This window comes from Pygoscelis adeliae, unplaced genomic scaffold, assembly GCF_000699105.1.
Source record: "Pygoscelis adeliae isolate BGI_AS28 unplaced genomic scaffold, ASM69910v1 Scaffold9, whole genome shotgun sequence".
In the NCBI taxonomy this organism is placed as follows: domain Eukaryota; kingdom Metazoa; phylum Chordata; class Aves; order Sphenisciformes; family Spheniscidae; genus Pygoscelis; species Pygoscelis adeliae.
In genome coordinates this window covers 2,828,892-2,837,738 of record NW_008825557.1, presented here as the reverse complement: position 1 = coordinate 2,837,738, position 8,847 = coordinate 2,828,892, and the positions used below count along the sequence as shown (strand labels likewise).

Below are 8,847 nucleotides of genomic sequence, written 5' to 3'. Positions count from 1 at the left end.
CACCACTCAGCTTGGTGTCATCTGCAAACTTGCTGAGGGTGCACTTGATCCCACTGTCTATGTCATTGGTGAAAATGTTAAACAGTACCGGTCCCAATACGGACCCCTGCGGGATGCCACTCGTCACCAGTCTCCATCTGGACATTGAGCCATTGACCACTACCCTCTGGATGCAACCATCCAACCAATTCCTCACCCTCCGGACAGTCCATCCATCAAATCCATACCTCTGCAGTTTAGAGAGAAGGATGTTGTGGTGGACCGTGTCAAAGGCCTTACAGAGGTCCAGACAGACGACATCTGTAGCCCTTCCTGTGTCCACTGATGCAGTCACTCCATTATAGAAGGCCACTAGGTTAGTCAGGCAGGACTTGCCCTTGGTGAAGCCATGCTGGCTGTCCCGAATCACCTCCCTGTCCTCCATGTGCCTTAGCATAGCTTCCAGGAGGATCTGTTCCATGTTTTTCCCTTTTTAGAAATGGGGGTTATGTTTCCCCTTTTCCGGTCAGTGGGAACTTCACCGGACTGCCACGACTTTTCAAATACTATGTCAAATTATATTTTGATAACTAAGACCGTGAATTTCAGGAAAACTAAAAGAAAACTTTTGACATTTATCCACACCACCTTACTGGGAACTCAGTGAGTTTAGGCAGCTTTGGAATCAGGGTTACATAGGTGCAAGGCAAGCAGTGACTTGCATCCTTTCATCAACCATGATAAAATCTGAAGAGATCGGGAAAGAAGAAAGCATAATGTTGATGGATGCAACTTCACCATTTTCTTTGAGTATTCTAGGTTATTCATGGATTATCAGTTTCCAGACTAAAGCAGAATTTTTCTATGTAAGATGTATTGGTCTAAGATATCTTAATGGGGGAAGTAGGTGTGTGATTTCTATCCCTGTGAAGAAGACAAAGGAGAAATGAAATAACTTCTGTTGCTTTCAGCAAGCTATTCTAATCCAGCTCTTTGCTGTGCCTCAAAATCTCTAACTATCACATTCAAGATTATACAAGGCAATTAAGAAATTATTATCAAAAAGAACTGTGTGCTGAAGCCTTGTTATTTGGGTATTGAGAACACAGCTTTATAATTAATGCTGCTTGCACATTATCTACGCAGTGTCCATCCTGCTAAGGCTAACACCTCAGAACAGATTCTAGCAAAATGTTTAAGTGTATAATACAAAAGCTCAAATGAATTCTGAAAAGGCAACATAAATTCTTCTTTTTTTTTTCCTCCTTTTTTTTACTCTAATGTTGAAGGCAGCTACATATTATTTTGTGGTTTTAAGTTTTATAGGAAAAAAAAAAGAAATGCAAAATGCATCTCAAACTACAAAGTAATTTGTTTTTAATATTAACAAAGTAAACAAACGAGCTGGTTCTTTTCAATATATGGTGAAAAAAATTTACTTTATGGTAAAACTTTAATACAAAAAGGCTTCGTATTGTGAAGCTATGAAGTGATTTATTCTTGTTTTGAAGGCCTTAAAATGAATCATACTTTGGACCTTTTACTCTTCCTGACTGCTCTACCTGCTGGCAGGACACTGCACTCATTTCAACTCAAATATTTCATACTGATTGTTCAGTTCAAAAGAAGAAAAGTCCTTATCAAAATATTTCATTTTAAGGAATAATACAGTAAAAATGAAAAGATCTACTCGCAGCGACTAGGAAACTATTTAAATAGAAGGCAAATTTTGCTACATTTAGGACACACAATACAGTCCTGGTCTTCCTGTGATGCATGTAAATTAGAAGTAGTTTCAGTGCCAGTGAAGCTACACAAGTTTGTAACTGTTGTGAGTTGTTTCAAGATTAGACTTATTATGATGAACAGTAACACATTAAAGTTAATGATGACATTTCATTTGACATTTGGTGGTTTATAGTTTCTTATTCAGGCTTTTCCAGATAGACTGCAACAATGGATGTGGTAAAGGGTAAAGAAGACTCTAGAAATAATGATACTTGAAAAGGTCATAATGATTTCTCTATGTACTGAAGAACATTTGTTTAAATGAAATGCCCTTGTTATAAAATGTCCTTTGTATATTGACACATACATAATTTCTGATATACTGTTTAGGTGATCCTTTTCAGTGGGGAGAACGTTTGAGCAAAAGAATTTTCCTCCCTAGACTGAGAAGCACTAGCTGTCTTTCTGCTTACATCTTTCTATCTTCACATAGTCAATCACTTTCAACACTAAGTCTCATTAAGTCCACCCTAAAACTTGAAAAAAACATTATTTCCTTCTTTTTTTAAAGCTACTTTCAAAGGCATCAAGCAAGGGGATTCTTGTTTGAACGACCATATAGATAATATTTATGTAGTGTATTCTTAGTGTATTCTGAGCCTGAACAAGATCTTATGTTTTGAGTACATGTAAGCTAGTCTGGATACAAATCAATAGTCCGAATCCTCTTTCTTGTTATATATTTGGAGATGTGACTGGCATATAACAAAAATGCATGTTCCTGCCACATGCTAGGAGCTCTTCTGGATGTGTGACAGCACAAGGTTATATAATTAAATTTCTATTTCCCTGTTTTTTGTGTGATGGGAGGGAAAGAAAAAAAAGAAAGATAACGTGTAGAACATCAAAGCAACCCATCCAGCCCAAGCATGATAAAGTATATTCCTTAACTAGTTTAGAAAGTGCCCTGGTTTAATTATTCTCAAGGGAAGGATGTAGCCTGCAGGACACAGGATGGGTAAACCTGAACTAATGTACAGTGTTATCGCTTAGGTAATTTCCAGATGACATATACTGGTCCTTCTGAGGGATGAATGTGTATCTCCCCTTCCCTTCAGAGAAGCCCACCCTTCAGCTAGTAATGCAACAATCACAGCTAGGAAAATAAGCAAGACTGACTCTATATTTACATAAACTCAATTCATATTACCAAAGGAATGTCTCTTATTAAGTGATAAGTATGCATACCCAGACACAGGATGTGGGATCCCCCTCTTCCGAGTGAAAATCAGGCTCCCATTTCCCTGACCAGGTTTCAGTGTAAACTTGCATTTCTTTTTCTTAGTTTTTCAGCTCTCCTGATCGCTTAAATCTTTCTGTAAAAGCTGCTGATCAGATTTCAGTGTTAGTTACCAAGCTTTAGCGTATGACTTTCTGTTGCCTTAGGGTCCATACTGCTGTCTGTAAAAGTAAAATATGAAATTCTTTCTTATTAATTAGACCAGCAGTAGGAAAGTTCTTAATCTGTTTAAGAACAGCAAATAACACCATGACTTTTCAGTTTATGAAAAGGACTTATTTCAGGCAGAAAGTTTGAACTGGGAAGGGTTATATTATTTTCTTGTTTTGAAGTTGAAGGACCTTGTAAGAAACAAGCGATTGTACTGGCTGAAGTGATGAAACAATTCTTCTGAAGTGAAATGTAAACACTATCAGTGGCTGTTGAGTAGCAAGAGCAAAAAGCTTTGTTCTTATCTCCAAAAGTGCTAGAAATTGGTTTCCTTAGCGTTTTTAAGATTAAGTGTTCCTCCGAGTGTAACTTTCTGTTGAAGAAAAAGCATGACTTGATGATCATCCTGCAGGTGGGACATTGTTGTGGTTTAACCTCAGCCGACAACTGAGCACCACACAGCCACTCGCTTACAGAACTGTTAATATTGGCATACAGACATGATGATAATTTAGGTCCTCTTCCAGGTTGCTACAGCTGTTTTCTCCAGATATGTACGTAAGTGTGGTGAGGATTTCTTTTCCCTTGGTGCTATTCGTCCTGCAAGAAGAGAATTGCGTGCTGCAGAGACTGCACAAGGCCTTTTGACTTTTCTTGTTATGTTGCTTTCACTTGTTCTGACAATTCCTCAGGGTGTGTGGGTGGAGGTGTGAGGGACCTTTTCTTTAGGATGTTTCACTGGAAAGAAAAGAAAATTACAGTTGCAGACTACCTAAAGCCTTTTAAGCTCCTCAGTCTTTAATGTCAGACTAAGTTAATTATTGGACACTCATCTCTTCAGCTGTTTATCTGCAGTATCTTTTTGGTTTGTCTACATTTAGACAGATCATGGCTACTTCTTCATGTTGTTTATCACATGGCACTCCAGACTGTGACAAGCAAGTGATTCTGTTACTTCAAAATGCTCTTGCCTATAATTCCAACCTGCCTTTTGACACATATTCCCAGACCGACAGCTGTCTTCCAGCTTTCTTTTGAAATATCAGTTTTAAGCTTTTGCTTTTGTTTGCTTCTGGTTTACTTCTGTTTGGTAGCTTACTCACATTTCACTACCTATAAATTTTATTATTCCCCACAGGTTTTTTCTTTTTTGTTTATTTAGGAATTTTAGTCTAGGCAGGACTAAAAAATAGTTTTGTATTACTTAAGTGACTGTATAGTATTAGCTGTGATCTTTTTATAAAATTGTCAACACCATTCTTCTGTACTATATTACGCTTTGTGTACTGTTATACATCTGAAGCCATAATATTCTTTCCTCAGAATGCTTAATGTTCGTTCTCCTGGTTATCTATCTCAGAAGGGAGAGAAGCAACTACCAAACTTTTAGATTTTTTGCAATACATCTATTTAGATGAATGTTAAAACAGCACAGGCATAGGATAAGGATCAATGCAGATTTCTTGCTTGTAAATTAGGATGTATAGACAACTGTGTAAAATAAAGTTCATTAATAGTTTGCGTGGATATCAGAATTGAAGGCATTCCAGGATTCAGCAAAGGTGCTGATATCATCTATGCTTTCATAACATTTGTTCACTAGGAATTGATTGGTGTTACCTGTTATTGGAAGAATTATAATAAAAAAATTATTTTCTGCCACTATCAATAAAGACTGTATTTTGAACAAAAGCCCTAGGCAAGAATACTTGGAACTGTATTTTTCCAGGAAACATTGGAGCATTCTGTAGTAGTCTTGATAATAAGTCCTGAGGCTCCGCTTTTTATTTAAATGCAGTGCAGAAAGTAAGCACAGCTGAAATAACTGTCGGATTAACATCTAAAAATCTAAATTTTACTGCAAGTTCCTGGCATACATGCAAATGTACCACCATGGATGTAGAAAGAGTGCTATTTAGGAAGCAAAAGCAACCCACTATTCCGGCTTAAAAGCAGTGTGTCACAAAACAATTACATCTTAACATGCTTTCTAGCAGGATTAGATAACACCCAAAAACTGTAAATTGCCCGTACATGATACGACTGCTTCACTCCACGTAATTATATAGCTACACTGTAGTGTTTGAAACAGTGATTCATCTAGTGACAGGTTAGATTGCGTAAAAATGCATGTTTCAAAATATAATATTTTTTTATATTCCCTGACCAGCTAGGAACTGTGAAGGAAAATTTAACTGTTGTGGTTTTGCAGCCTGATCCCAAGAATTGAGCCTCCAGGCAGGTGTATGCCATTGCGTGGGGTAGCTGCCAACATAGGTAGGAACAGCTTTCAATAAGGAAAAAGAGGACTTGATGTCTGTGACTTTGCAGTTATTTCACTTTGAGGTCTTTAAGGCAAAAATAGGCTGTGAAAAAGCACATAAAATATCTCTTCTTTTCTTTCAGAATTATACCTTTGAAACTGGTCCCAGAAACAAAATAATTAGCAAGTACTTTTATCTTTAGGATATACTATATCTTATATCTTTAGGAGATACTCCTTTTTTGACAGTTGACCTAAAATATCAGTGCTCTTTTTTTTTTTTTACTTTGCTAAGACAATATGCCTCTTTATTCCTCTCTGATGACTGAAGCATTTATGGAGATTTATGGGATAGCTACTGCCCCAAGCTGGCGGTTTTGCTGTCCAGCTCAAGGGGATACACACACATTTTTTACAGCCTCAGGTTCTGGGTTCGTTGCTTGCAAGAAATTCCACAAGGCATCCTGAGAAGCATAAATACCATTTTAATATATGTACAAATAACCACTAGTTATTGGTCATACCTTAAACAGGATGGCCTGTGGCATTAATTTTCAGTCTTTTCCTGGGATGAGGTACCATGTGTTCACACAGAGGTATCACTTTTCTATAGATATGCACAATAAACAAATGCCACTGGATTACTTTATATTCAGCAGTCCATGTTCTGGGTTTGTTTCCTTTTTTTTTCATGTTTGTTTTATCTTTTGTCACATTAGATGAAAGATGGATATCTTTTGATAGATATACTTCAATAGGTGTCTTCTGTCAGAATAAAAATCTCACATTTTTGATAGAAATAACTACTGTTATTAGTTTCTGTGTTTAGGCCTGGTTATGACATATATTAGATGAAACACAATAAGATCATCTGTTATATCAAACTGGTTTCTTTCTGGTATTAAGTCTGCCTGTGTCCAGACAGTCAGTTAGCAAATTAGCACAGCAGAATAGGTTAAGTGCAGTTATGTATTTAATTCACTTTTCCTTATAGTATTCTTTTAAAACTCTAGGGCAGACTTTCAGCAAAATACTTAGGAGACAAAATTGTTCTTTAACCTCCTGAGGTTCATTCAGGTTGAGAACAATTCAAGAAAACTCAGTCTAGGCATAAATGTTTAAAGCACGAATTTCCCTAAACGTCCTAAAGAACTAGCACAAGTGCAAAATAGAGATCTTGCTGTTTCTGAGCAGGATGGTCTGCAGTCTAAAACCTTTTGGAATTCAAAAAACTATATTTTTTGTGCCTAAGGTGATGACATCATACATGTCCCTGCAAATAAGCAGGGAGCTTCACCTGGAACTTCTGCCAGTCTCTCTGTTGGTAAGGGTGCCATTAGGCACTGGTGGGCACCTTTTGCATAACACCCCAGTAGCTAAAGCACATTGGCATATTTGGGTTCTAGACCTTCATCCTGGGGAACCTCAGGCACATGGCTCCCCCGTTATAGAAAAATGTTCTGCTGCTGTCTTCTGTGGCTGTGCTCTCTTCTGGCTCAAGAGGGCTTAGAGCTCAGTATTTTCTATTTCCTAGCTTCCAAGCTACCGTAGGAGAGGTGATGTTGTCAGTTCAACAGTCTTCTGGCTCTGAGTCCTAGTTAAGCTGTGCTGAAGTAGGAAAGTAATATTTTCTACGACCTAATGCAGATGTCCCATTGTTCATTGTGTTGGTTGTCGTGAACAACAGGAAAGATTCTTCAAAATTATCAGGGTGTGGGCTTCTGGGCAAACGAGTCTTAGGTACTCCAGTTCTTCAGCTGATCCCTGTCCCTTATGGGAAGCCTGCTAGCAAAGCAACTGTCCATAGTATATTTGCCTGTGATAACTGATGCACTTAGCAGTATCCAGATGCTGCCATTGAGAGAGGGTCAAGGTATGTGAGGAAATGTTTGCCACTCCTTCACCAAGTAGTAAGGAAGCATGCATGCCCCACACACAACCAGGATCTCCAGGGCTACCTGATCTGGTGCTGCTTTACCTGTCTCCCCTCAGCAGTTGTGCAGCACCAGTGCAGGAATACAGGTAGGTGAGTAAGGGCTGTTGCAGAAGAAGGACGGAGATTTGGCAGGAGTGGAACAGGGCTTTTTGGAAAGCAGTACACAGCTGTGTGAGGATGGAGAAAGGACTCCCAAAAGGCGGTACTCTACTGCAGGGATGTGGGGGAAGAAGAAAAGATGGTTCCTAAAGGGAAGAACTTGGAGAAGAAACAAAGAAAGAAAAAAATCACCATCCAAACACACAGCTACCCTTGGACTCTTCAAAATTTTCCAGATCCTTCCCAGCCCTTGATTTCTTCCAACCATATGCAGTCCTCATTTCTGTCCCCTACCTGATTCATACACACCCAATATCTCCAAAATTTGACAGAAGACCCCTCCAGTAACCGTACATTCCTTCCATGCCCTCTCCCTCTCCAGGCCAGGCACCTCGCATCCTTTCCCACTGTTGGAAAATGATGCCGACACCTCCAGATCACCCCTAACACCTCTCCTCCCCTCCTTGCTCAGCAGGCAACCCTTGCAAAGCTACCCAAGCTGCCCACAAGGATGAGGACACCTGCTCTTCTGGGTAGCAACAATCAGTTTTGCCTATGTTCATGGTCTCCCATATGTCCCAGTTAACCACCCCGTCCTGCCTCCTCCTCGGGGAGGGCTGTCCCATGAGGAGTCCCCCTGCACGGCTGCCTGCTGACAGCTCTCGGGGCCACAGCACCCTGCCCTGGCATCAGGGAGGTGCAATAGCCCAAACAATTTCCTACAGCCGCATGGTGCTGCAGGCTAGAGAAATTGCTTGTCAGGGAGCATCTGGCCCATGTACACGTTCGTTGTCAAACAAACAGCAATCACAGAGCAGTAGTCCACTGTTAGGTTGACATTTTATATTTCACGTTAATTTAACCATCATATAAAAGACAGAATCACAGAAAATACTGTCAGGATATTTTATTTTTCAAGAACTTTTTGCCTGTTAAACATAATTTGTTTAGTGATCGGGGCACTTTACAATGACTACATGAGTATCTGTTCTCCTCTCCTCTTTGACCCACTCTTCAACTCTCGGGTAAAAGGTGAAGATCTTTTTCTATTTGAATGTATATATAATGAGAGTTTTAAAACACTATTTAGAAATGCCACTGTAAAATCTAGGCATATTCCCCTTTGGCTCAGAGCTCAAATGAAGCAATAATAGATCTCTTTGTTAAATCCTGAGATTTCTATCTTTACATTCAGATTATATTTTCAATTCCAAGTATACTGTGTAAGTAATAGAACTGTGTATGTAATAGAAAATCAGTCCTCTTCAGAAAATAGAAACTTCAGTTGGTAAATGGGGAGCGGGCAGGTAAAGCTTAGGAGTCAAACCAGCACTTCTATGTGGGGAAATGGTACTTGAGATTTGAGAAGGGCTGGGGGTTACCTCAAGCAGG

The 8,847-nt window shown here is 39.2% G+C and overlaps 1 protein-coding gene across 1 annotated transcript in view; it reads left to right on the top strand.

The window, feature by feature from the left end:
- The window catches only part of KCND2 (potassium voltage-gated channel, Shal-related subfamily, member 2), a 294,641-nt gene that overhangs the window by 170,149 nt on the left and 115,645 nt on the right, over positions 1–8,847 (top strand). The gene's annotated exons all lie outside the window — the stretch shown is intronic.